This window comes from Somniosus microcephalus, chromosome 8, assembly GCF_052327205.1.
Source record: "Somniosus microcephalus isolate GS21.2 chromosome 8, FLI_Smic_1.0, whole genome shotgun sequence".
NCBI lineage: Eukaryota > Metazoa > Chordata > Chondrichthyes > Squaliformes > Somniosidae > Somniosus > Somniosus microcephalus.
Genome location: NC_140994.1, coordinates 55,442,337 through 55,465,737, shown reverse-complemented (window position 1 = coordinate 55,465,737; position 23,401 = coordinate 55,442,337). Strand labels below are relative to the sequence as shown.

Here is a 23,401-nt window from a genome sequence, read left to right as displayed (position 1 = left end):
GAGGGTGAACAGACTGTGGCTGGGGTGGGTAGAGTCTTTGATGATGGACCGTGACCTCCGCAGACAGCGTTTCCGGTATATGTGCTCTATGGTCGGTAGCCGGGTGCTGGTAATGCGTTGGGCAGTTTTGACTACCCGCTGCAGGGCTTTCCAGTCGTAGGAGCTACAGCTGCCATACCATACTGTGATACAGTTTGTCAGGATGCTCTCTATAGTGCAGCGGTAAAAGTTAGAGAGGATCAGGGGTGACAGGTTACATCCCTTCAGCCTCCTTAGGAAATATAGGCGCTGCTGGGCCTTCTTCACCAGAGAGGAGGTATTGAGGGACCAGGAGAGGTCTTCCATGATATGGACTCCGAGGAACTTAAAGCTGTCCACCCTTTCCACCACAGCCCCATTGATGTGGATGGGGCTGTGACTTCCGCCTTTGGACTTCCTGAAGGGGTCGGCCATTTAGGACTGAGATGAGGAGAAATTTCTTCACAGAGGGTGGTGAACCTTTGGAATTCTCTACCCCAGAGGGCTGTGAAGGCTCAGTCGTTGAGTATATTCAAGACAGAGATCGATAGATTTTTGGATATTAAGGGAATCAAGGGATATGGGGATAGTGCAGGAAAGTGGAGTTGAGGTAGAAGATCAGCCATGATCTTATTGAATGGCGGAGCAGCCTCGTGTTATGTATTGTGTGTTCTATTGTGTGTTCTCCTCCCACCTGTGGTGGCGCTGTCACAGGAGATAAATGGTTGGGTGTTCTCTAAGTTTAGCTCTCTTTGTTCGGAATTTTCCAGAACTTCCTTTCCTTCCAATAAAGCACTTCATGTTTGAATCTCTAAGTTCTGAGTCCTAAATTGTGTCTAGGTAGAAAGGTACCGACACAACAAGTAGCAACAAGGAGCGGATGAATCTGCGTACGTTACGGGTGCAGTGAGTAAACAGAAAATTTAATTTGAAACGTGAGATGGCTACTATATTAGGAAACAGCGGTGATTTTGATGAAAATGTGGAGCAATGGAGCGTATATATGGAACGTTTTGACTATTTTGTATTGGCGAATGCGGTGGCAAATGAAAAGGTCGTGCCTACCTTTTTGAGTGTAATCGGGCCGAAGACTTTCAATTTACTTCGCAGCCTCGTGCAGCCAGATAAGCCAGGAACTAAAACATATAAGCAACTAGTGGAAATTCTTGGAGCACATTTTTCACCAAAACCTCTGGTTATTGCTGAGAGATTTAGATTTCACAAACGGAATCAAGAGGAGGGGGAATCAGTGACGATGTTTATTGCTGCTTTAAAAAGGTTGTTGGAACACTGCCAGTTCAAGGAGGTGCTGAATGACACCATTAGAGACAGACTTGTGTGTGGCCTGCAAAATGCAGCCACACAGAAGCGCCTTCTTACTGAGGACAACCTTACTCTTGAAAAGGCCATTGAAGTTAGTGTCTCCATGGAGATGGCGGAAAAGGAGGCTCACCAGTTGAGTTCAACAGGGAGAGTTCACAAGGTGTCGTCTGAGCCTAAAGGTGCACGGAACAGCACATGTTACCGTTGTGGGAAAACGGGCCATCACGCTAATGACTGCTGGTGTACGGAGCTGGAATGCCGAAATTGTGGCAAAAAAGGCCACATTGAACACGCCTGTAGAGGTAAAAAAAGAACAGACAGAGCTGGGAAGCATGGAAGCAAAATGTCTGTATTTGGACAAGAGAGGAAAAAGAGTGTTCATTCAGTGCAGTATGATGGAACAAGCAAAACAGAGGGGAGCGACACCTCTGAGGAGGAAGAGGTGCACATACTGACGGTTGCAGGTGGTTCAAATGGCTACTGGGTGTCACCACTGGTGGAGGGACAATCAGTGCGGATGGAGGTGGACACAGGCGCGGCTGTGTCCCTTGTTTCAGACACTGTCTACAACAAAATGCTAAAGCATCTTACCCTTCAGCCAACAAACATTGTGCTAAAGACGTATACCGGCGAACCTGTGGCCATGAGAGGCGTCATTGAGGTGACAGTTAAATTGAACGGACAGACTGCAAAACTGCCACTATATGTGGTAAAGGGAAATTACCCATCGCTACTGGGACGTGCGTGGCTAGAGAAAATCACGCTGGACTGGCCTGCAGTCCGCATGATGTCAAAAGGGGAGTCAGGTCTGACTGCAGTGTTAAACAAACATGCAGAACTCTTCAATGGGGAACTTGGGAGCATGAAAAAGATCAGCGTGAGACTGGACATTAAACCTGACAGCAAGCCGAAGTTTCACAAAGCCCGACCTGTACCCTATGCAATTAGGCCAAAAGTTGAGGCTAACTTGGAGGCCTTAGTCGAGAATGGAGTCCTGGAGCCTGTGAGCGTGAGCAAATGGGCCACACCCATTGTTCCTGTCCTGAAAAAGGATGGATCTGTTCGAATCTGCGGGGATTTTAAAGTGACTATTAACCCGCTGCTGTCTGCGGAACAGTACCCTCTTCCCCTCATTGATGATCTTTTTATGGGCCTGGCCGGAGGGCAAAAGTTCAGCAAAATAGACTTATGCCAGGCTTATCTACAAATGCATGTCGATGACAAATCAAAGGAGCTGTTGACAATTGTGACACACAAGGGGCTATACAGGTACTGCCGCCTTCCGTTTGGAATTACGTCGGCCCCTGCTCTATTCCAAAGGGCAATGGATCAGATTTTGAGTGGACTGCCAGGAGTCCAGTGCTACCTGGATGACATCCTTGTCACTGGGACAAATGAGGAGGATCATCTTCTGAACTTGGATGCGACACTACAACGACTGAAAGAGTACGGACTCAGAGTTCGTAAAGACAAATGTGAATTCTTTCAGTCTTCAGTTGAGTACCTGGGGCATGTGATTGACGCTATTGGCCTGCATAAGGCGCCGCCAAAGGTCAAGGCGATCGTGGAGGCCCCAGCACCCCAGAATGTGAGCCAGTTACCTTCATTTCTGGGGCTATTTAACTACTATGGGAAGTTTATTCCAGACTTAGCAACATTGCTGAAGCCGTTACATCAGTTGCTATGTCAAGGCAAAACATGGAAATGGACTGAACTGTGCAACGAAGCTTTCGCCCAAGCAAAGAAAGCATTGCTGAATTCGGAGGTCCTGACACACTTCGACCCAAAGCTACCCGTGCAGCTAGCATGTGATGCATCACCATATGGTGTGGGAGCAGTCATATCCCACATCATGCCTTCGGGTGAAGAAAAACCTATCGCCTTCGCATCCCGCACCTTGAACAAGGCCGAGAGTAACTATGCGCAGATCGAGCGCGAGGCCTTGGGAATCGTTTTTGGAATTCGAAAATTTCATCAGTACCTGTTTGGGAGAAGGTTCACACTCCTGACGGACCACCGTCCATTGACTTCAATCTTCGGGCCCCACACCGGAATTCCGTCTCGCTGCAAGCAGGATGCAAAGGTGGGCTTTACTGTTGTCAGAACACACATATCACATCAAATATCGCAAATCAGACTTGCACGGCAACGCAGATGGTCTCTCGAAGCTACCCTTGTCTGTTACTCCCCCAGAGCCTCGTCAGATAGACATCTTCTACTTTAGACAAGTGGAGGGAGCACCTGTCACTGCAGTTCAGGTGCGAAGGTACACCCGCAACGATCCAGTCCTGTCTGAGGTAATGGACGATGTCATTCGAGGGAGAGCGATAGGAGAATCTCCTAGTTTGAAACCTTACGTTTCAAAAAGAAATGAGCTCTCCGTCCAGGCAGGTTGTCTTCTGTGGGGACGCCGTGTCATCATTCCGCCACCTCTGAGGGAACCTATACTGCAACAACTTCATACAGGCCACAGTGGGATGGTTCAGATGAAGGAAATGGCAAGAAGCTACTTCTGGTGGCCAGGTCTCGATGGGAATATTGAGGAGAAAGCCAAAACATGTTCCCCGTGTCAAAGGGTCTGGAATCTTCCACAGCTGGCAACCCTACACCCCTGGGATTGGCCTGCAGAAGTGTGGCAGCGAGTACATGTGGACTTCGCCGGTCCTTTCGAAGGTAAGATGTTTATGGTGGTTGTGGACGCTCGTAGCATGTGGCCGGAGGTCACTGTTATGAGGTCTACCACGGCAGAGAAAACAATTGAGAAACTTGGTGAGATGTTCAGCTGTTATGGCTCACCAGAACAACTCGTAAGTGACAACGGTCCACAATTTGTATCACAGGAGTTTGCAACCTTCCTGCATGTGAATGGTGTCCAACACATCAGGTCTGCGCCCTATCATCCCTCTACTAACGGCCAGGCAGAAAGGTTTGTGCAAACTTTGAAGCACACCTTGAAGGCATCGCAAGGTCAGGGCTCGATCCACCAACGTCTGAACAGCTTCCTGTTGTCCTACAGGAACGAGCCGCATGCCACAACCACAACTTCCCCCGCTTCGCTCATGATGAAGAGGCAGTTGCGGACAAGTTTTGACTTACTCAAACCTCCAAGGGCAGAACAGGTTGTCCATTGTCAACAACAAGCTCAAGTTGAAAAGAGAGAGAAAAGAGCGAAGGAGAGACGGTTTCATCCGGGAGAGCACGTCCTAGCTCAAAACTACAGCACTGGACCGAAATGGGTTCCTGCTACGGTGATCGCGCAGACGGGCCCTGTGTCTTACATGGTTGAGGCTGCTGAGGACGTCGTCTGGAGAAGACACACAGATCAACTGTTGCTAGGAGCAGAGACAGCCACAGAGGCTCCAACGGCTGGTTGGCCTGAACTGTTTCCGGATGATACCGCAAACCAGCATCCTTTGCCACAGTGCTCTTCTCCAACACAGGAAGCCAAAGAGACTGTTCCACCTGTGCAAACTCATGACTTTCGACTGACACAGGCACCTTCTCCATCCATGCCTGTGTCAATGCCTACTGCTGTGGAAGCCAGCGATGACCGCCAGTATCCTGTCAGAGAGCGGCGGCCTCCAAGACGCTTGGATCTGTAGGCTTAGTGACTTACCCACAAGACTGGGGCAGAATAAACCCCAGGGTAAAGTCAGGGTTTGAGGCAGTCTACCTCTACCCTAGGTTCATTGAGTGCATTGAAAGTAACTTACCTGTTGAGGAATAATGTGGACCTTCCATTTAAGAGGGGAGGAAATGTTATGTATTATGTGTTCTATTGTGTGTTCTCCTCCCACCTGTGGTGGCGCTGTCACAGGAGATAAATGGTTGGGTGTTCTCTATTAAGTTTTAGCTCTCTTTGTCCAGAACTTCCTTTCCTTCCAATAAAGCACTTCATGTTTGAATCTCTGAGTTCTGAGTCCTAAATTGTGTCTAGGTAGAAAGGTACCGACACAACACCTCGAGGGGCCAAATGGCCTACTCCTCCTATTTCTTATGTTCTTATGTTCTGCAGACTGTAAGGGTAGATCTTGACTTTGTGCGATAGTATAAAATGGGTGATAGCGTGTCGACAGCTCATTTTACACCTCCCCCGATTTTTATTACCATTGACTGAACTTTCAAAATGTCTAACTACCACAGAGTAGCAATCAACCAAGCAGATATAATAGTGCACTGGCATTGATATCACACCTTGTTCTCAGCATGTTTCAAAGTACTTCACAACCAAGTAATTAATGTTGGCGTGTTGTCACTGTTGTTATCTCGGCAAACATGGGAGCTAATGTGAGTACAACAAACTGCAAATGAGATAAATGATTAGTTATTCTCTCTTACTGGTGCTGCTTGAAGGAAAAATGTTGGCCTGGACACTGGAATAAATCCAGTATTTTTTTGAATAGAAATTCTATAACCTCAGTCAATAAAGAAGCTTACAGAGGAATGTGATAAGAAACTGTTTGTGATATTAATATTTATGGGCTAGTATCACAAACAGTAATTCCTAGGTTTATACCTATCCATTTTCTTAAATCAAACACCCAGTTCATGATAGTCAGAATTTTCATATATTAAATCACAATATGTTGTGGTTTCCTTTCTGTGTAAAGTTAAAGTTCAAATTCTTTTCTTATTGTCTTGCCGAGCACAGAGATGAAGTACAGGCACGGATTATGCGTGTTGCCGAACAGCAGGAGAAAGATATTGAGCAATACAATGCAGAAATGAGAGAAATCCACATAGCCCTAAATCATGCTGAGAGACTGAATATTTTCCTGAAAGAAAAATCGAAGGAGAGAGAGACGGATGAACAAGTTGTAAAAGCTATGCAGGAGAAAGGTACACAAAGATGAAATTTCCTCATTATTTTCTCCTGCTTACCGATGCTCTGTGATTCACTGTTTGCTATATCCTCTGACTCACTATTTGCCTTCTCCCGAGTGGGCGTATCTGGGCACACGCTTCATTAAGTAACATGCCATGATAGAATTGGTGAATCAGATGCAGGAATGGGCACTGTGGAGCTACCAGACTGCTTGTCAGATTTTCCATTATCTGAAGGTGCCTCTTCTTGCAGCATGCTGATTTGTCATAAACTTAGTTTCAATCTACAGTATATTTGTTAGGGGGGAGTATTCTCAGTACAGTAGGAAGGTTGTCCAATTACATAAATTACCAGCAAGGAGAAGGGGCAGTTAAAAATTCATAGAGAAAGCCACGAGGACAAATAGCATTTGACAACAGTGTAGATTCGCCAAGTCTGCTAGGGCTACTCAGCCACAAAGTTAAGTTGTTACAGAGTATAGTATAGTAATCCATAAAGTATTATTGCGTTCCTTTTTAAAAATTCAATCTCGGGATATGGGCTCCGCTGGCAAGACCTAGTTGCCAATCCCTAGTTGCCCTTGTGAAGGTGGTAGTGGGCCTGTAGGATTCGCAAAATTGAACTTTATATTATAGAGGGTCGAATGGCAGAAGAGGCCATGATTTTAAAGACTGTTTTAAAAGAAGCCTAGGAAAAAGGGGCATTCAAAATGGCCGCCAGACCCCGTGACCAACTAATTGGGACACTTTAAAATGGTTCCTGCAGTCCTCAGACAGCTTTGTGGATTCAGCCCACAGTAAGTTCTGGAAGCCGTTTCTGAGAGAACGAAACCAGACACCCACATATACATATAGATTGGATGCAGATCCAGTCAAGATCGGCCTGTAGATAAAGGCCATCTAAATGTTTAACCAGACAAAAGGGAACAGTTTCATATTCATGAGAAGAGCATCAATGACCCATTAAGGACATCACCAGGACATTAAAAAAAATGAAGGTCATTCCAGACCAGAGATGGCCCGTTACCGGCCATCCAAGAACAGTTTAAAATATAATAACTACCCCGTTGTGCTCCCAGCCCGCCAAAATTAAAACAAAAGACTAACCTGATTTGGTGCGAGATAAGGGCTTCTGATGAGAAGTATATCTGGGAACCCAGAGATAGAAAGAAAAAAAAGGCGGCCATCGTGGAAGCGGTCCTCATGGTGCTACCATCATATCGGTGGCATCATCACTAGAAGAAGGAGAAGAAGACGGTTCGAGCCGGCGTCCTGCCCCGGGGTAAAACATCGGGAGATCATCGACCAACCCCGGGCCGTTGACGAAACGGGAGGCCATCGACCCACTCCGGCTCGGGAGAAGAGACAATTAAAACCGACAGAAGAAATGACGGGGATCAGCCCGAGGCTCCTCTGACCGGGGTCGCGCAAACGATCCCCGACCCCGCCGACATCCAGACCAGCCAGTGTCCAGCCGTCCCCGACCCCCACCTCAGGAGAGAGGTGTGGCGCAGTTCGCTGGGGCTCCACCAACCACGTGGAGACGGGACGCCTGAAAGGATCAGATGCAGACCTGTTTCAAAACCTTACACTTCCTAGTTGGATTGGTGAGCATGTTTCTGGCCCTTCATAATCAGATCTAGATAGGTTTAAGGGGGTGGATATTTAAGGGTATAATTAACATGAGTTGTTGTCCCTCGATGTTCCGTGTGTTTTCCCCATTTCATGATGATCTTTGTAGAGTGTAAGATGCCTGTATTTGCCTTAGTTAGTACTGTGTCGTTATGATTTGTTTGTGTTTTTCCCTCCCATGTACCCTCTTATTTGCTTGCATTTTGATTTGTTTTACATTATGCAATAAAATTCCATTTCGTTTCATCAAACTTGGTCTATAAGAGTTTTCTCTACATTGTAGTTCCTGCCCCAAAGTCCAGAGTACAGAATCTAAGGGGCGAGTGGGTCGAACCATTCACGGTTTTACTGTGCAAGAGAGAGAGGCCTCTAGAGAGAGAAACCTCTGCGATCTAAAACCCCTTACAGCCCTTCTTCTTGAATCGCTGCAGTCCGTGTTGTAGACCTCCCTCTCCAGCTGGGGTATGAGGTATTTCTGCAATTTCACACATTGTCTCACAAGCATTTTTAGTATTCTACACTGAACAAAACTACAGCAGATTCCAGGATTAGCTGACCAATAAACCTGTGGCCTGTGAAAATCTGGCAGTTGAATGTCTGACAGGAAAAACAAGCCTATGTAACCTGAGCTTTTCCCCTATGTCCATTCGTGTGTGCACTTTGGCTGCCTCTCCGGACCTGAGCCATTCAATACTTTTCTACTTTTTCCCCCTCTTTTCCTTTTCTCTCTATCCCTCCCTGACCGCTCTCTCTTGTCATCATGCCTCCTTTCATTTCTCTTCTCTCGGATACTCTGCCCTCCCAAATCCCTACCCCAATCCTTCATTACTCTTCGACCTTCCTACTCTCCTGCTGCCGTCCCAGGCTTGACTCCCTCTTAGATAAGCCAACAGCTTCCCTCTGTGCCTCTCTTGACATCCTACGAAGGGCCCATTGAGGCACTCATCACTGCCGCTTTACGAGCAGCAACCCCAATTGTCCCATCCTACTCTCTCGCCGACCTTCCCGCCCAGCGTGCCCACTGGGGGCAAATCTTGCCAATCTCCTCCCCATCCAACTCATCCCCCCCAGCACTGACCCTGTGGATGCTGGCAGTGGGGCAGCCATCACCGACCCTCTCTGCATCTCCCTCCAGAATGTCCGTTCACTTGCAAACAAGGCCCTTGCCATCCATGAGCTTATCGTGGATGATTGCATTGACATCATGGCCCTGATGGAAACTTGGTTGAGGGGTGATGACACCTTACCCTTAAATGAAGCCTCCCCACCTGGCTATATGTTCTACCACTTACCCTGCTCAGACCGCCATGGTGACGGTGTGGCTCTCATCACCAAATCGCACCTTGGTCTGTTCCATTACTCCTCCGGCACTTTCTCCTCCTTTGATCATCTCACCTTATTCCACCTCTCCAACCTCTCATTTAAAATTCTCATTCTCTACCGCCCACCCAAGTACCACAAAAATGTTATTACTGAGATATCTTCACTGCTTTCCTCCCTTAGCCTCTGCACCGAACAACTTCTCATCCTCGGTGATTTCAACCTCCATCTCAATTCATCATGCTCTCTTTCCTTTGAATTCACTAGTCTCCTATCCTCCCTTAATCTCTCCCGCCATGTAAACTCCTCAACCCATATTGACGGCCACCCCCCTCGACATTGCCATCTCTCGTTGCCTCACTACTCCCATCATGTCAATCGCAGATAAAGCCAACTCTGACGACTTCCTCGTATCGCTCTCCACCCACATCCCCCTTCCACCACCTGCAACCCTACTTCCTTTTGTGTCCGCCCCTGGAAAAACTCTCTCCCAACTCTCTTACAACTGCACTTATGGAATTCCAACTGTCCAGCCTCTGGCCCTCCATTCACCATGACATTTCTGCAGCTACCGATCTGCTCAGCTGCAGCCTCACCACCACCTTTGATGCCCTAGTCCCTATTAAAACAATTACTCCCTCTCACCCTGGCCGTTCCCCCAGTACGGCCCTCATCTTCGCTCCCTTAAGTCCAAGGGACGCAGACTTGAACGGATATGGTGGACAACTGGATTAGCCATTCACCGCCGGATCTGGCTGGACCACATAAAGCATTATCAGGTCCTGCTCTCATCTGCCAAAACTGCTCACTATTCCAGAATCATTCTGGAATGCAACGATAAACCCCCGCTTCTATTCTCCACTGCTAACCATCTCCTTAAACTCCTCTCCGCTGTCTCCTCCGCCCTCACCTCCAACAACAAGTGTGAGAAGCTCATGGACTTCTTTGTCATTAAGATTGAGACCATCCGTTCAGCTGCCTCTGCCACTTCTCTTCCTTCCCCTAGTCCACCGGGCCAAACTTCCTCTAAGGTTTCCCCTTTTCCTAGCCCTGAACTCACATCTTTCTCCAGTTTCTCTCTGATCTCCCCTCATGACCTTTCCGCGCTCATCTTGTCCACGAGACCCACTTCCTGCTCCTTCGGCCCTATTCATACCAAACTGCTGACCACCCAACTTCCTTTTCTGGTTCCCATGTTAGCTGACATTGTTAGCGGTTCTCTCTCCTCAGGTACTGTACCCCTCTCCCTCAAATCTGCCGTCATCACCCCTCTCCTCAAAAAAACAACCCTTTACTCCTCTGTCCTTACAAACTACCGCTCCATCTCCAACCTCCCTTTACTCTCCAAAGTCCTTGAAAGTCTTGTCGCCTCCCAAATCCATGCCCATCATTCCCGCAACTCCATGTTTGAATCCCTCCAATCAGGTTTCTGCCCTTGCCACAGTACTGAAACTGCTCTCATCAAAGTCTCAAATGGCATCCTTTGTGACTGTGACAAAGGTAAACTATCCCTCCTTGTCCTTCTTGAATTGTCTGCAGCCTTTGACATGGTTGACCACTCCATCCTTCTCCAACGTCTCTCCACCATCGTCCTGAAGGGATATTTACTACTCCTAGCCCCTTTGGGGTTATCCTGGATCAGGCGTATTTCTCAGACGTTCACTTTCAATTAAATTTTGAAGTAGCTGAATCCTAAAGACGCTTAATTGGGTCTAAAGGTCCGGGCTATCTCTCCCTAAAGGAAAGGAACAACCCGAGAATGTTACCGTCCTCCAGATAGCGCTTTTAATAAGTTTAGCTAGACTATAACATCCCAGGTATTATGAGGGTCCGGAATATGTAACTCTTCACCAAAGAGTGTACAGAGATTGAGTTTGCGAGTTATTGATACAGAAGACTTATGTGAGACAATTCTAAAAATATATAGAGATTTATTAAAAGAACTGACCTGCAATTTACAGTTGGTGAATCAGTCAATCGCAATGTTAACAGTTCTAAAAAGAGGAAAAATATGATCTTTTTAACAGAGAATCTTACTTTTAAATCTTAACTTCGCTACAGTATTGCAGTTCTTATAGTTTTCTATACAGGATATCCATCAATATCAAATACCTTTGAATCCCGAGGTACAGAGTTGAAGACCACAGAGCCGTTTCTGTAGCCGAGAATCGCTTTGCCCGATTAAAGCGAGTCTGCTATCTTATTTGAGACTTCAATATTTATACCCTTTTTCAGTGGTATTTCCTTTTAAGTTTCTGCTGATGCAAGTTAATTATCCCTATTCATCTTTCTGCTGACCTCTGCCATTCTTTACTGCTACATCAGCTTGTAATATTCCAGAATCTTGTCTCATCTCCAGGTGTTCGGGGTTGACCATATAAAACAATGTGAAGGGCAGGTGCTCCTTATTTTATGTCATCTTTACGAGGGCAGATGTTCCTTATCTTATGTGCTATCTTTATGAAGTTTAAATTAAAACACCTTATTCAGGGTGGACCATTGTTTTTGTTCCCAAAAGTCAGCTACTCAGAGCCATGCACCTTCGGTTTCCATAAGGTTATTTATTCAGGGTCAACAACTTGTCCTGTTTCAATAGCCAGAATTCTTTCCTAAGATATTTTCTAAATAGGTTATATGGCTTATTCCTTCACAGTCCAGCTGGGTGGAACTGCATTTGCCTGGTTCCATCCTTATCTATCTAATCACCTGCAACAGCTTCTCTTCCCACTTCTGCATTGTTACCTCTGGTGTCACCAAGGATTATCCTTGGCCCGTCCCCTCCTATTTCTCATCTACATGTTGCCCCTTGGCAACATTATCTGAAAACACAGCATCAGTTTCCACATGTACGCTGATGACACCCAGCTCCGCCTCACTGCCACTTCTCCTAACCCCTCCACGGTCTCTAAATTGTCCGACATCCAGTTCTGGATGAATAGAAATTTTCTCCAATTAAACATTGGGAAAACTGAAGCCATTGTTTTCGGTCCCTGCCACAAACTCCGTTCCCTAGCCACTGACAGCCATCCCTCTCCCTAACATCTGTCTGAGCTGAACCACACTGCTTGCAACCTTGGTGTCACATTTGACCCTGAAATGAGCAGCATAACTAAGACCGCCTATTTCCAGCTCCATAACATCGTCCATCTCCACCTTTACCTCAGCTCATCTGCTGCTGAAACCCACATCCATGCCTTTGTTACCTCTAGACTTGACTATCCCAACGCACTCCTGGCTGACCTCCCACATTCTACCCTATGTAAACTTGAGGTCATCCAAAACTTGGCTGCCTGTGTTCTAACTCGCACCAAGTCCCGTTCACCCATCACCCCTGTGCTCGCTGACCTACACTGGCTTGTGGTTAAGCAATGACTCGATTTCAAAATTCTTCATCTTTGATTTCAAATCCCTCCATGGCCTTGCCCCTCCCTATCTTTGTAATCTCCTTCAGCCCCACTGTAGTGTATGTAACCTGTACCACCTTAAGAGGATACCTTAAGGTGATGGACTACTTTTTGATGGCTCCTGTACATTGTAGTACCGGTGGTGACCACACCGGTATATAAACCCTGCGGAGCAAAGTGTATCTCAGTTCAGCCTTGACCCTCAATCACTAAAGACCTGTTTACTTACTTCTGTAGTCTGTGTCCTGTTATTCAGTATAACTGCAATTGAAAACACAGACTCAACAGTGGCGACGAGTCTGATCTTACCTAGCGGCAGTTTTGCATCAAAGGAAGCTTTGTCCTCAGAAACGGACGTCGAAAAAGGGCATCCGCCCTCAACATCCTGCATCGCACGGGAGGCCATCGGAAACCCGGGTTGGTTTGCTGGCCACGAAGTCAAGCATCAGTGAGCATCCCTTCTACGACAGCGGCGGGTAAGCCCGATCGAGCGGCACGGGGGGGGAAGTCGGCCGAGTTGTCAGTGGGAGAAGGGGAGGGAAAATGACGAAAAGGGCGGAGAACACGACCGCAGCCGGTGTCAGGGGCCGGACTGCAATCGGGCAGAGACGCGCAGCAGCCAGAAAAGCGTGTATGGCCACAAGGACCGCGGGAGCGGCGGGGGAACAAAAGCAGCAACGCAGGGGAAAATAAAGGACCGCTGGGAGGCGTGGACGGCAACAGCGCGGGAATCGCCATTTTGAGTCGGCGGGGGAAGAAGACAAGCACGGGAAAAGCCGCCAAGCGCGGGAAAAGCCGCCATCTTGGAAAAAAAAAATAATAATATCCAAAGGGGAAGGAGAAACTCAGCAAGGATGCCAAAAACGGGTAAATTCACTGCTTTTGATAACGATATGGAAGATTGGGCCACTTATGTGGAACGCATCAAAGTTTACTGTACAACGAATGAGGTACCGGATGATAAGAAAGCACTAACCCTATTAAACTCAATGGGTGCGAAGACGTACGGGTTATTAAGGAACCTTGTAACACCAGACAAACCAGTAGGGAAGAGTTTCGCGGATATTGTTACTATCCTGCAGGAGCATTTAAACCCCACGCCGCTGCTGATAGCAGAACGATTTAAATTCTACAAAAGAATTCAACGTAAAGAAGAAAGCAACGCTGAATTCCTAACAGAACTGCGCAAGTTATCAAAGTACTGTCAGTTCGGAACAGGACTAGCAGACGCACTGAGAGATAAGTTTGTGTGTGGGCTCCTAAGGGAAGGAACCCAGAAGCGACTGCTAGAGGAAAAGGACCTTACGCTGGACAAAGCTTTCAGCATTGCAGCATCCCACGAGGCAGCAGCATGGGGCACTGCAGAGATACAGCAAAGGCCATTGGAATTCAGCACCAATGAAATGGCATTGGGCACAGTAAAGTGCTATCATTGTGGAAGGACAACGCATGACCAGAACCAGTGCTGGTTCAAAGATAAAGAATGCAGGCAATGTGGCAAACTTGGTCACATAGCGAGAGTATGCCGGTCCACAAAGAAGACCAGCAGCAAAAAGTCACCGCAGGAGAAGTACAAAAAAGTACACAAGGTGACAGAGAACAGTTCGGATGAACAGAAGACGGATTCAGACTCCAGCAGTAAACAACTGGGTTGTCTAAAAATACATAATGTGGGTAACACAGCAGACCACCAAACTATCTGGGTCATGCTTCGGATAGCAGGAGTCCAAGTGAAGATGGAATTGGACACTGGGCCGGCATTAACGGTCATGAATAAGCAAGATTACAAAAGGTTATTCTCGTACATTCCCCTGAGGGATACGGAGATTGTATTGAAAACATACACGGGGCAAATAGTATACCCCAAAGGAAAGATAAAAGTAAACGTGGTCTACAATGGTAAAGAAAGTCAGAAAATGGACTTGTATGTGTTACCTGATGGAGGTCCTCCACTACTGGGACGGGAATGGATCCAGAGAATAAATGTGGACTGGCATTCCATACAAGCACTGACTGTAGATGCCTGTAAGGAAGACGACGTCAAACCTAAACGACTGTCCAAAATCTTAGACGATGCTAAGGAGGTGTTCCAACAGGGACTTGGAACACTGAAAGGAATTACGGCAACCATCAAGGTCGAAGAACATGCAAACCCAAAATTTTTCAAAGCCTTATGCGATACGACCTGCTGTGGAAGCAGAGCTGGAAGGGCTAGAACGTTCAGGGGTACTGTCCAAGGTGGACTGGAGCGAATGGGCTACACCTATTGTTCCTGTCATGAAGCGTTCGTTGAGCAACAAGCCGGGGGAACCTGGGAAGGTTTGCATCTGTGGCGATTTCAAGATCACTGTTAATCCGGTTCTTCATACGGTGCAATATCCGCTTCCGCGGATTGAAGATATCTTCGCTTCGCTGTCTGGCGGGAAACACTTCACTAAGATAGACCTGGCGCAGGCGTACCTACAGATGGAAGTTGATGAAGCGTCACGTCAGTATCTCACGATCAACACGCATAAGGGCTTATATCGGTATAATAGACTGGTTTTTGGAGTGGCATCGGCTCCAGCGATTTGGCAAAGGGCCATGGAGCAGGTATTGCAGGGAATTCCAGGCACACAATGCCACCTGGATGACATCCTGATTACAAGAGATAACGATAAGGATCACCTCGCGAATTTGGAGCAGGTGCTCATCAGATTGAAAGAATATGGGCTCAGAGTTAATCGCCAGAAATGCGAGTTCTTTCCAAAACGAATCTCGTACTGCGGCCATGTCATTGACCGGGAGAGGCTCCATAAGTCACCTGACAAGATCGGAGCTGTTGTAAAAGCTCCTGCACCGGAAAATGTATCCCAGTTGAGGTCGTTCCTCGGGTTGGTTAACTATTACCACAAGTTTCTTCCAAATTTATCCGCGGTGTTACACCCGCTAAACACTCCTTTGCAAATGGGAATACCATGGAAGTGGTGCGATGATTGTAAGCGGGCTTTTCAAAAGAGCAAGGCACTGATCACCTCTAAGGAAGTGTTGGCTCACTTTAACCCAACGCTGCCTATTCGCTTAGCTTGTGATGCTTCTCCATATGGTATCGGGGCAGTGCTCTCACATAAGTTTCCAGATGACTCGGAAAGGCCAGTCGCTTTCGCATCCAGATCATTGACCTCCGCTGAGCGCAACTATGCTCAGATAGATAGGGAGGCTCTCAGCCTCATGTGGGGAGTTAAGAAATGTAACCATTACCTGCAAGGCCAAAAGTTTACGCTGCTGACAGATCACCAGCCGTTGGTTTCCATTTTCAACCCTAAGAAGGGTGTTCCGGTAATGACGGCGCAGAGGCTTCAGAGATGGTCCCTTTTCCTAGGGGCACATCAATATGATATTGAATTCAAAGGTACAAAGCAACATGGTAATGCTGATGGGCTGTCGCGCCTGCCACTGCCTACAGCGGAAGAGGCACCGGCAGTTGACCCTGTCGAGATATTTCACTCGACCATCATCGAATGCTTACCAGTCACCAATGCGGGTATTGAGAGAGAGACCCGAAATGACCTGACACTGTCTCGGTTCTACGACTTGACAGTGAAGGGATGGCCAGCACATGGCGAACCACTGTTACCAGCATTCTCAGCCAGACGAGAACAGCTGTCCGTATGTCAAGGAACATTGATGTATGGAACAAGGGTGATTATTCCTCCGAAATTAAGAGAGAGAGTTCTGAAAGTATTGCACGAAGGTCATCTGGGGGGAGTCAAGATGAAAAGCCTTGCTACGGCTTATGTGTGGTGGCCAGGTATCGACAAACAAATAGAGGATCTGACTAAAAGCTGCTCAGGGTGCCAAGAAGTTCAAAATGCACCTCCAATTGCACCGCTGCATCCGTGGGAATGGCCTTCAACCCCATGGCAACGTGTGCATATCGACATTGCAAGTCCATTCATGGATTCCATGTTTTTGATAGCAGTAGATGCACATTCTAAATGGCCAGAAGTGATTAAGATGTCGACCACTACCTCTGAGAAGACGATCGCAGTTCTAAGAACCATATTTGCAAGGAATGGGTTGTCGGAGCAAATATGTTCAGACAACGGACCACAGCTCGTGTCAGAAGAATTCCAGAAATTCATGAAAAAGAATGGGGTGAAACACTATACATCTGCCCCATATCATCCGGCTACAAATGGGTTGGCCGAGAGATTTGTACAAACGTTCAAAAAGGCGATAAAGGCCATGAGTGAAGACCATATTCCACTACAACACAAGGTGGACAATTTCCTGATGGCGTATCGAAACGCCACGCATGCAGTGACAAATCAAAGCCCTGCCATAATGTTCTATAACAGAAGGTTGCGGTCCCAGTTGGATTTGTTAAAACCCAATGTGCGAAGGGAAGTCGAAAACAAGCAATTCCAGCATGTAAATAACAAGGCCACTCGTAGTTTCGAACTAGGACAACCAGTGTTGGCCAGGGACTATAGGGATGATAAATGGCAACCTGGAACAATTCGTGCACGACAAGGACCCTTGATGTACACGGTAGACGTTGGAGAGAACGTAATACGACGTCATGCTGACCAACTTGTGGAATCGAGAACAAGGGTCGACCCCATGTCTACTGCAGAGACACCAGTTGAAGAACTTATTGAGCCTGTAGCATCTGCCTCAGACTCGAACGTACATGATGATGTTCAATCCATAGGAGATCAAGTGGATGAGTCACCCCAGCAACGAGAACCAGAGACCCCTGAAAGGCATTATCCGGCCCGGATCAGGAGGCCGCCTCAGAGACTGAATCTTTGAACAGTTTTGTGTGTAAATTGTATATATGTTATCCATGTAATGTTTAATTTGGGGTGTACACTGTTAAGCTAAAAGGGGAGGAATTGTAGTGTATGTAACCTGTACCACCTTAAGAGGATACCTTAAGGTGATGGACTACTTTTTGATGGCTCCTGTACATTGTAGTACCGGTGGTGACCACACCGGTATATAAACCCTGCGGAGCAAAGTGTATCTCAGTTCAGCCCTGACCCTCAATCACTAAAGACCTGTTTACTTACTTCTGTAGTCTGTGTCCTGTTATTCAGTATAACTGCAATTGAAAACACAGACTCAACACCCACAACTCCCCGAGATATCTGCATGCCTCTAAGTTTGCCGTCTTGAGCATCTCTGATTATAATTGCTCAACGATTGGTGGCTGTGCCTTCTGTTGCCTAGGCCCTAAGCTCTGGAATTCCTTCCCAAACTTTTCTGCCTCACTACCTCTCTTTCCTTCTTTAAGATGCTCCTTAAAACGTACCTCTTAGACCAAGCTTTTGGTCACCCGCCCTAATTTCTCCTTATGCGGCTCGGTGTCAAATTTTTTGTTATAATACTCCTGTGAAACGCCTTAGGACATTTTACTACGTTAAAGACGCTATATAAATACAATTTGTTGTTGTTGTTTGTCATCTTAAATTAACAACTGTTAAAAGGGTATCTGCAGTAATTGCTGGAAATATATGAAAGGTCACTGAAGAAAAATAAGTGACGACATAAAATTGAATTTTTCCAGAATGCAGAAACACACGGGATTAAAACAATTGCTGGAATATTGTGCTGGTGAGAAAAGGAATTATAAGCTATCTGTTACTGAAAAAGGGGGGGGGGGGTTACTCTTTACCGGTGATGCATTCATGTTCTATATCCAGTTGGTTATCACTACATTGAAAATAGTTAAGATAAAAATCGTGAGTAAATTAGCTAGAAACTTCTAGACGTATACTAAACCATCATGTTCTACAAAATGCAGAGTAAAGTCTTAAATAACCAACTGACTATTTTCCCCCCTCCAATTTTCTATCTCTCCTCCTTTCATGGGGGCATTGATTCTATTGAGGGTTTGGTCCATGGTTACCTTGCAGTACCTCACCCAACTGACCATTATTTACATGCCAGACGTGATCTTTTTTAATCCCTCATATCTGCTCAGGAACTGGCATTTTCACTGCCTTCAGGACTAAATTGAATTACATTTACTGTAATAAGTGTAGAAAGTCATCGGATTTGTTGTGGAATGTTGGGCACGACCAAATCATTGGCCCTAATCATACTGAGTTGTGACGATGAATAACACCAGGGTACCCAATTGTAGCTTTTCGACTACCACAACTGATCCTGTGCTCACCCAACGCTTCCAACAGAGCTTGCTGGACAGTGATTAGGAGTTTGAACCATGGGCAATTTTCTCATCCCTAACTCAGGAGTACTAAATCCAATTGTAGTGCATCTAGTTCTGGCCCTGGTTAAAATCAGTTAACTCAGCAAAGACAGGGAATCAAAGCAGTGACCTTCCTGTCTGCACGGCTGGGCTATTCACTGGATAACCTCACTGAGCCATTGGTGGAGCCTAACTTTAATTAGTGAGCATCACAGCTCTCTTCATTTCAGATTATTTTATTTTATTACTTTGCATTGATCTACATTTTTTTAGTAATTGATGGTTTAAACTCTGCTGAACGATATCTTGGAATCTGTGTCCTTTTAACTATCCTCAGAGATGAAGCAACAGGTGCAGAAGATTGGGCACCAGGTAATACTGAATAAATATGAAGAAGCTGTGGAAAAGATCAATGAGATAATTCGGGCCAGCGCTAAAACAGATTTGGCTCACCAGAAAGGAGACAGTAGAACTGACATCAAATCCAGCTTTGAAGGGACAAATGTGGATGAAAGGAAACGTACCTGGGAACTAGGTATGTAAATTCATGAAATTTTAGTCATATTACTTAAAAGATATCAAAAAATTTTTGGTTAAGAAACAGTGCCCTCACTTTAACATCCCAAAATAAGTTAGAGAAGTAATACATCCAAGGACGCTTAGACAATAAAAATTGTGATTATAGTGATTAGAATACTGAGATTAAAGGGAAGATTTTCCTGACATTTTTCCCCAGATCAAAGGTCAGAAAAAAGGGACCCATTTTGCTGGGTGTCCACCAATGTTCTCTCTAATTTTTTTTGTATTGAGCGGGCAACGAACACATTTGAGTGCGACCTTTTCATCTGTGGGCAAAGTTTACAACAACAATTTTTACAACAACGACAGCAACAGCAACCACTTAGAAGCATATATAAAGTAATGCAATATTGCCACCCCACCATTTCAAATCATGAGACAATCAGACAAGGTTCTATACAAACTTAACATAACTTTTCTGCTTTTGAATTCTACTCCTCCAGAAATGAACACTGGTGCTTTATTTGCACTTCTATGTTTTTTTTAACCTGTGTTGCTACTCTTAATGATTTGTGAATCTATACTCCTAGATCCCTTTACATCTCGACCCCATTTAGATTCTTAGGGGGAAAAATTCGGTGATTTGCGCCTCCCGTTAGAGCCCTATGAGGGAGCTAACGGGGCGCAAAGCAACTAGCGCCCAGGCACGACGCCGCTAATGCCTCCCGTGAAATTCAACGGGAGGTTAGCGGCGGCGGCAACCGTTAGCACCCTGCATCGCTGCGCTGCCGGCGATGACATCATCGCCGTGCACAGCGCCCTGCTCGCGATCTTCGGTAGAGCCCCCTGACTTACCACCGGACGCTATGTCTGACAGGGTCAGGGGGGCCTACCTGCGGCCGGGGCGATGCAAATTAAAGGGAAGGTGCCGGGCAGCCATTTTTGTTGCTGGCCGTCTGCCAGCACCTACTCGCTTTGCCGTCCCTGGCCTCCTGTGAAGCTCCCCCGTGGGGTGCCGGCTGCGCTCTGTGAGCCCAGCACTTCTCTTGAGTGCCGGGCTCTTCTGCCAGCACGCCGATCCCTGGTGGCCCAGTCGGGCCCAGGGTCACGCTGTGCTAGGCCCCTCCCTTTTAATAAGGGGAGGAAGGCCTGCAGTACCGCAGCACGACGTGCCACAGAGCGTGGCGCTGCGGTATGTCATGCTGCGATATTCATTCGCAGCACCCCAAGAGGGAGACGGGGTGCTTGCAGTAGCGCCCCACCTCCCTCTTGGGGCGCTACAGGTGAATTTTGGGCGCGGGGGCGCAAACTTTTTCAGGGTGCCAAAAGTAGTGCCGCGGCGAAGTTAGCGCCCCAAAGGGGCCGCAACCCAATTTTTCCCCCTTATTTCTCCAAGGAGTAGGTACCCTCCTTATTCCTCCTACCAAATGCACCACCTCACACTTAACTATATTGAAATTCATTTGTCAATTACATGCCCATTCTGCAAGTTTGTTTACGGTTGAATTATTTAAAAGCTTTTAATTCGTCATGTACAAACTCTATTTTTTTTTTAAATTACTCGTCAGAAATTCTGGGATGTAAAAGAACTGCATTAACACTTCAGAAATGTTACTCAGTTACATGATTATGCATCGACAAACAATCCAAAAGCCCAAGGTGAACGTAAAGAGGCATATTTATTCATGCAATTTGTATTAATTCAACGTATTAGCCCATCCCTCATGTCACTATAGCAATGGCTGCACAAGCAGCAGGAGCAGCGGCTTTCCTATGGCGCTGACGTGCTGTACGTCCAAATATGTGATTAGAATATTAATCACAATGCAACCGGACATCCAACTAGTATAAAGTGCTGTAGTTCTTTAGTTCCCAGTATTAAAAAGAATTGAATGAAAATGTGTATCCGTATTTTCAACTTTAATCACTTCCATTAATAAACGTTGTCTTCTTGAACCAGCACACTCCCCCTCCGCCATGTTATGTGTCAGAAATGCAGCACTTATTCACAAGTGCAGAAAAACACATAGGCAATTTGCATCACCGAATTAAAAACAAAAAGCAGAAAAAGCTATGATTTAACAGAAATAAACATTCATCTTTCTTCCTGGACAGGAGAACCAATCAGCCTGACATGGAAATATTTACGAATATGTTGACGTAAAGATGTTGATTTACAAATTTCGCTTCTAATGCTTTTCTCTCAAACATTCTCTACAATATTAATCCCTGCTCTTATCACAAAAAGTGTTGAATTATTTTAGGTATTTTGCAATTAAATAGCAGGAAACAAACTTCCTTGTACTCTCAAACATTTATACCAAATCGAAATTGTACATTGCCAGGGGGAAAAATTTGGTAGCTTTGCGCCTCCCGTTAGCGTCCTAAGATGGCGGTAACGGGCACAAAGCAACTAGCGCCCGGGCGTGGCACCGCCAACACCTCCTGTGAAATTCAGCGGGAGGTTAGCGGCGGCGCTAACCATTACCGCCCCGTGGTGCTGCGTTGTTGGCAATTATGTAATCGCCGTGCACAGCACCCCGCTCGCGCCCTCTGACTTACCGCCGGACGTTATGTCTGACGGGGTCGGGGGGCCTACCTGCAGCCGGGGCGGCGCTATTTAAAGGTGAGGTGCCAGGCGGCCATTTTTGTTGCTGGCCGCTTGCCAGCACCTCAGCTACCGTTCCCGGCCTCCTGACCTGCCCCCCCGCGGCATGCCGGCTGCGCTCCATGAGCCCGGCACTTCTCTTGAGTGCCAGGCTCTTTTGCCGGCATTCTGATCCCCGGTGGCCCAGCTGGGCCCCAGGTCATGCTGCGCAAGGCCCCTCCCCTTTAAGAAGAGGAGGAGGGCCTGCAGTACCACGGTGCGATCTGCAGCAGCGCCGCGAGGTTCCCTTGCAGTGCCCCAAGAGGGAGGTGGGCTGCCTCCAGTAGCACCCTGCTTCCCTCTTGGGACGCTACCACTCAATTTCAGCCGCAGGGGTACTAATTTATCCAGGGCGCTAAAAGTAACGCCCCGACGAAGTTAGCGCCCCAAAGGGGGCGCGACTCAATATTTCCCCCTGCCAGTTTAATCGAAGTATTTTCTGTGTCTTTCTCAATAAACAAATAATGCTTTCTTCTAAAGTACCTCCCTGCAATTTTTATACATCATTACATAACTCGTGTTTCTATTAACACACCACTAGTAAGAGGAAATCTATATTAACATTATTCCTGGGACTTGTATGGACTATAGAATGACAGACAAAATAAAATGGTTTGTGTTTTTCCCGTTTTTTGGTTCTCTTCCTAAACGTCTTAATGATATATTTTTTTTAAATCAATAAAAAGTAATATGTAACTCCTGCAAATCCTCCCCTGCCCTCCCCCTCCTCAACAGCATGGGACATGTTTGTGTAAAGCTACTCACTTCAGTCGATCGTTCAAAATCAAATATTGAGACATTTCCATTTTAAAACATTTTAAACAATTCAGAGCCTCTTTAAAAGTGTTTGGACTTCAAGACCTGGTTGAAACTTGTTTGGATGAGGGGAACATTGATTTTTGCTGGTTTCTTCCAAAATCATATTTGAAACTTAGGGGGAGAAAAAGTGTATTTAACATTCACTTTTTGTTCAACGTTCATTAAAAATCTTTAAATTCTTTCAAGTCTCGTTGCACCTTTGACAGAAGAAGTTGCTCCAGGTTTTTCTTTCCCTCTTCAATGCTGTTGCTAAACATACAACAAAAAAAACTCGAAACAAAACTCAAATGAGAAAGTGAATAAAGTGGTTAAACTTCCTAAGAAGGCTGAGGTTATCTATCCCCAGCCTTGGTGATGAGTTGGGATTAGTTTTGGGAAGTTGTTTCCTCTTTTTCTGCTGCTGTTTCCTCCGTCTATCACAGACTCTGGCACAAACTTTTCCCCCTCTCTCATAACATGATTTAAATAACCCTGATAAACTCTTTCAAAAAGGGGACAACACCTGGCAAAATTTAACTGGAACTTAATGCGGGACATCTAACATCACGTTCCTGTATTTGTTTCCAGCTTTAAACAATTTTCTGAATTTTTGAAAATTTTTTCACTATGGGCCTAAAAATTGTTAGCTTTAGCCTCCTTCTAGTGGCCATTGTACATGTGTTGCGCCTCCACCTGTGTTGTTCCAAAGTGCGACCG

At 46.3% G+C, this 23,401-nt stretch overlaps 1 pseudogene; it reads left to right on the top strand.

The window, feature by feature from the left end:
* Positions 1-23,401, top strand: part of LOC147113531 (coiled-coil domain-containing protein 63-like) — a 204,806-nt pseudogene that overhangs the window by 63,898 nt on the left and 117,507 nt on the right.